Source organism: Benincasa hispida, chromosome 12 (assembly GCF_027475165.1).
Source record: "Benincasa hispida cultivar pf3 chromosome 12, pf3_genome.v1.1, whole genome shotgun sequence".
NCBI classification, from domain to species: domain Eukaryota; kingdom Viridiplantae; phylum Streptophyta; class Magnoliopsida; order Cucurbitales; family Cucurbitaceae; genus Benincasa; species Benincasa hispida.
Genome location: NC_143489.1, coordinates 84,672,999 through 84,679,202, shown reverse-complemented (window position 1 = coordinate 84,679,202; position 6,204 = coordinate 84,672,999).

Sequence of the window (6,204 nt, the reverse complement as noted above, 5' to 3'; positions counted from 1 at the left end):
AGCGCCTCTGTCGAGCAGTTGTGTCGTGTGTCGAAGTGCCCTACCGTGTAGCCAAGCGCGCAGCCCATGCCTTGTGCCCATGCAGCCGAGCGAGTGAGCGAGCTATGGCCAATAAGCGTCGTACGCCCATGCGTCGAAGCGGCATGCCCATGCGCCTAAGCACCCAGCCAAGCATCCAGGCATCGCACGCAGCCATATGGCCAAGCACGCCCATGCGTCGAGCGGTCAAGCATACCCATGCGTCAAACAACCAACCTATGCAGCACGCCTATGCGTTGGTGGCCAGCACCATGCGCCCATGCCAAGCAAGCCGTGCGAGTGAGCCATACGTCGAGGATGGACGGTCACCCTATGCGTTGGTGATGGTTAGTTCCTTGGGATGGCTAAGTTGAATTGTAACACTGGTGAATTGGTTTGCTATGCGTTGAGTAGGGGCTATGCGTTGCTTATGGACTAGGCGTTGAGCAACCAAGAGTTGGACGCATACAAGGATGAAATCATCAGGATAACATCATCAAAACCATGTGTCTTCTTGGGAGGAAAGCCTTAAGCATTAAGAATTTGAGGTGGTGGCATCAGATTAGAAGCCCATGCGTTGGCAAGGTGGGAAGAAGACACTTAGCTTGCGATGACCACAACATTACGTTGATGAGGAGGAGAAGACACTTGGCCATGTAGCCAAGTAAGTGGTGTCAACTCCGGAGAAGGTCTAGATACCTATAAATAGAGCCAAAAGACTTCATTTCTAGATCACAACTCAAAAATACCATAAAAAGAGTGAGAGAGTAGAGCAAACCTTGCGTTGGAGCCAAATCCATGCATTAGTCATAGTGGACGCAATGGACAGTGAAGACTGAAGAGGACACATCAAATTGGGACGAGAAGTTCTCCCAATTTACTCGTGCATTTGGATTGATTTCATAGCCACCTAAAATCTCTGAAAGTCTAGTTTTCAGGGTAGGGCTTCCGAAAGAAAAGCTCAAAGGGATCGGACTGGAAACTGAGAAGAAGACAGAAGGGTCAGGCTGTCGAATCATCCCGGGCCATTCTTGAAGATTCTGTGATTCCGGCTAAACCACGAAGATTTTTTAGATCATATTTTAGGGTAAGCTTCCTGAGACATTTTAGAATATGTTTGTAGAATGAAGCATCTTAAAATAAGATTTATAACTATGAGTAATCTAAGCTGTAAATTGAATATAGATTCTAGGGGTGAAAAGGGAGCCCGAGGTAGAAAAGGGAGCTACTAGAGTGAAAAGCTCCTAAGTAATCAAGGTAAGTGGCTAAAACGTTTTGACTAAAATAGTTGCTTAAATGTTTGATAACAATGTGTTATAGAAAGCATGTTTTAAAGAAGAATATTCTCATGCCAACTAGTTTTACAAAGTGATTTCCAAGCAAGCTATGAATTATGTTTTAAACGCATGCATATGTGAGAAGTTGTTAAAAAGCTATTTATATGTGCAGCATGCATTAGTACCTTGTGTTATACTTTACATGCTTTAAAGAGAAAGTCATTTATGACTAGTTTTACTAAAAACGCGATACCAAAGGACATTTGAGAAGGTATCCGCCCAACTAGATACTGAAGGACATTTGAGAAGGTATCTATTGGTACTGAAGGACGTTTGAGAAGGTACCAAACCAACCAGATACTGAAGGACGTTTGAGAAAGTATCTGAACAGAAGTACCTAAGGTATGACGGTATTTAGTGTGGCCACGTGTACGTAGGTAGTTGGAGTCAGAGATTGAGCAAAAGGATTCTCTCTTGACTAGCAGTTGATGTTGGGATTGTTTTACCCACAGTAGGGTTACTTTGAACTGAGAAATAGTTTTACTGTTTTATGATTAAAACAACTTTATATGTTTTATGCTTGGAAAATGTTTATGCTGCAGTACAAGTACTGTAGAAGCTTATATTTCAGTTAAACTCTTTATTGAGATTTTGCATGAGAATCAATTATCTTTCTTAGGTCACTAACTGGGTGAAAGCTCACCCCGTTTTCAAATGTCCCCCCCCCCCCCCCACCCCCCCAACAGGTAGCAGTCAAATCCTCTGAAGATAGCTCTACAACTACTCCGCCACTAAAGAAAAAAGAGTTTTGTAACCCGTCTGTTTAGATGGTTACTGTTAATATTGTACACATGTTACTGTTGGTCATATAGGGACTAGGATTTGTGGGTTTTGGGACTTGTAAATCTAGTGTTGTAATGATTCTAAATATGTTATGTTTTTAAATTAATAAATTGTGGGCCTAAAGACATTCCGCTACATATAAATTATACCTTAGTATCAGAGTTATTCTGCAACAGTTATTAGGCAGTAAGTGTCAGCCAAAGGATTGATAACTGCTGCAGTCACGCCCTTCTCTAGGCTAAGAGGGTGGTCTGGGGCGGGGTGTGACAGGCAGCACGATCGTCTACACAAACGGCAGTAACACAAAGAAGCACGAACAAGTAAGAAGCGGGGACGACACCACCAATAAGAGCCATTGGTATTCTCGGAGTGAGAATCCAAAGTGTGGTCTTTGATGAATTTTGTAGAGGTAGGAGGAAAGGCTGATCGTATAGACGATAAACAAGTGGGAGAGAAAGCTATCGTATAACGGAGTGTTTATCGTTTAGACAAAGCTACACGATCGTGTAGGTTTTACTAAGCGATCGTCTAGTAAAAGATATAGGATCGTTTAGAAAATGCAGCATGCTAGGCGATCGTTTAGGAAAGCTAAATGATCGTTTAGAGAAAAGCAATGGTAGCCAGTTCAAATATGAGTGCTGTAGTGATCATTTAGACAATGAGACACTATCGTATAGGCTCTCAACTAGACGATCATTTATGTTTTCACACCGATTGTGTTATTTTTTAACCTTTGCCAAATGAAACAAATTTTCATTTTATTCTTCGATTACAATAACCGACTACGGCTTCTCCAACTAATGCACAATTGAGGAGAGTAATTCGGTCAATTATCTCATAATTAACCAATTTAATAATAAATGAATATAATCATATTATATTTTTACCCTATAGTTTGATATCATATATCTACTATAGTAATTTCTCCTCCGCTTAATATAAATCATATTTATATCTAATTTCCTCCAAAATAATGTATCTCATACATTTAGCCAATTATATCATATATAATCGAACTCTTTCTTGTCAATTTGAACTTTTTAAACTGATCCAAACACTAATTCTCGACTTTATCCAAGCTACCTAGGGGACCTAATGGACCTATGGCTCGAAGCTCCAATGGTACGTGAATAATTGACTAAACTCTTTAACCACGAGATCCACCATCCGTTAACTGCCAGGCATTCCACTAAAGACCAAGAGCTGGACTTTTCGTACCACATATATATTTCTATGTCCATCGGATATAACTAATCATGAGTACGATGACCCTTCATAGGTGCTCGTAAGTACAGCTGGGCCAATTTACTGTTTTGTTCCTGTAGTTACATCTCACTCCTTAAGTACCATTGATTCTTTTATTGAACAATATAACATAGTCCAACTATGTGTGAACACCTCTCGAGCCAAGAGAAGGTGTGTGGCGCCACATTGTTCAAGCCCTGGAATCAGCCCTTACGGGAGTTATCTATCTACTTGCCTCTGCCTTAGGGAAGAAGTGAATTCCATCTTGTGTAGATGAGTTCCCGGATCCTCAAATCAGACGAATCCTCAAAATGGTAGGTTTGAATCGGCGACCTGGCCACTCGCACTCATACAAATCAAAGAACCGCCCTCAATGGCAAGAGTTCCCAACTCACTCAGGATTGAGGTTATGTTATCTATGGTCATCCTAGTGAAGTGAAGTCTCTATCGTGAATGGTGTTATATAACGAGACATTAACACTTTGTGGACAAGTCTTATACAAACTCTATGTATAGGACGTCTCTGCTCGCATGTCCCTTACACAAATGATCAGGATCAGACCATCTGTGACAAGTCACAACACTTGTGACCATTCTACAAAGTGGGTCGCATCCATAGCGTTACCAGGATAAGGTTTCCCTCCTATATCCATATACTACAGACCATTTTGGTTATCACTCAAGACATGATCCACTTGTATATCACCACATACATGCTTAAGTTACATACAGATTATTGGGATTGGTATCCTAATTCTCCCGGAGTCTCGTTGTTTTGTAAAGATACACGTTGTTCAATGAATAAAATAAGTGTTATTTAATTCTGACATTTACTCATATCCAATAAACAAAACTTCTTGGTTATCTTATGTGAACTTAAGCATGTATATGTGATATACAAGTGGATCATGCCTTAAGTGATAACCTAAATAGGTCTGTAGTATAAGGATTAAGGTGGGATACCTGATCCTGGTGACACAACGGATACGACCCGCTTTGTAGAGGTTTGCAAGTGTTGTAAACTACTACAGATGGTAGATCCTGACCATTCATATGGAGACGTGGAACGGGGGTGTCCTATACAAAGAGTTTGTATAAGATCTAGACCACGAGATGACTAGACTCTGTATATAACGTCGTTGATACTAGAGACTTACATCTCACCTAAACGACCATAGGTGACACAACCTCTATCCTGAGTGTTTTGGGAACTCCTGCCTTTGAGGGTGGTCCTTTTATTAGTATGGGTGAGAGTGGCCAGATTGCCAACTCAACATGCTTACCTTTTTTAGGACTTGTCTGATCTGGGAGCTAGGAACTCAATCCACAAGATGAAATTCATTCTTTTCCCAAAGCAGGGATAAGTAGAGAGATTGCTCCTTTAAGGGCTGATTCCGGGGCTTGAACATAGTGACCACAGCTTCTCTTTGAAAGAGAAGACTCAGTCATAGTGGGACTATGACATATGTTTATTAGAGGGACCAGTGGTACTTAAGGAGACAGATGTAACTACAGGAGCATAACGGTTATTGACCCAGCTATACTTACGAGCGATATGTGAAGGGTTATGACACTGCTGATTGGTTAAGATGGACACATAATATATCTGTAGTAAGGAGAGTTCAGCTATCAATCTTTAGTGAAGTGCCTGGCAGTTAACAGATGGTGGATCCCGTGACTAAAGAGTTTAATCAGTTATTCACGTACCATTGGAGCTTCAGAGCTACAGGTCCATGAGGTCCACTTGGTAGCTTAGATTCTGTTGAGGATCAGTTCTTGGTGTTGATTTGAAATGTTCAAATTGACAAAAGGTATTTTGATTATATGATATAATCGATATGATGTATAAGATACATCTAGTGGAGGATTGATGTAAATGAGATTTACATTGAGTACCATGGAATAGAAAAAGAACTATGGTTTATATGTTTCATGAGATGAAATATTAAAACTATAGGTTATAAATATAGCACGATAAGTTGGTTATCATTTATGTTTATAATAATATTAATGATTAGATAATTAATACTTTTTCTTTTAAATAACCAAAGTAGTGGGTGGTTATTGGATCATGGTAACCGTGAGTTTAAAAGGAAAATTTGTTTTCCTATTTGAAAAAAAGGTTTTACGAAAGATTGAAAAGGATTTTTGAGTTTTCTCTCAGCGTATAGAAACTCACGGTGGTCGTCAAGTAAATACAGATTTATTAAACGACGGCTGGACAAGCTAAACGATCGTGCAGGTGCAAGCTAAACGATCGTGCAGTATTTACTAAAACGATCACATAGCTTTGCTAGACGATCGCTGGCCCAAGGTAAACGATCGTGTAGTGTCTGTAGGCGACAGACCGAGCTAAACGATAGAGTTAAATGATCGCATAGCTTTTGCTAGACGATCGCATAGCTTTATCTAAACGATTGGGTATCGACCTATACGTTAGGTTTCAGCCATCTCCCACTTGTCCAGTCGTGTACGCGATCGTTGTTTCCTCCTTTGTCTGCCTCATACCAAGTCCGAACAGAGCCCACCCTCTAAATTCTCACACCGAGAATACCAAGGTCATCTTGTTGGTGGTGTCAGACTCAACTCGACACCGTTGAGATTTTCTGGAGGCCGTTCGTGGTGTTGTGGAGGCCGTTCGTGTTGCAGAGGAGTTCGTGACTAAGGAGATCGCTGAGAACGAGCGTGATGTGTTCGTGCTGTGTTCATGCAGTGTTGCGGTCGTGTAGATCAGGCATTCGTGGTTGTTGTTGTTCGAGCGATCATAGTGCACATAAGATCGTAGAGACACTTCTGTTATTGTTCGTAGAGTTTGTCTCTC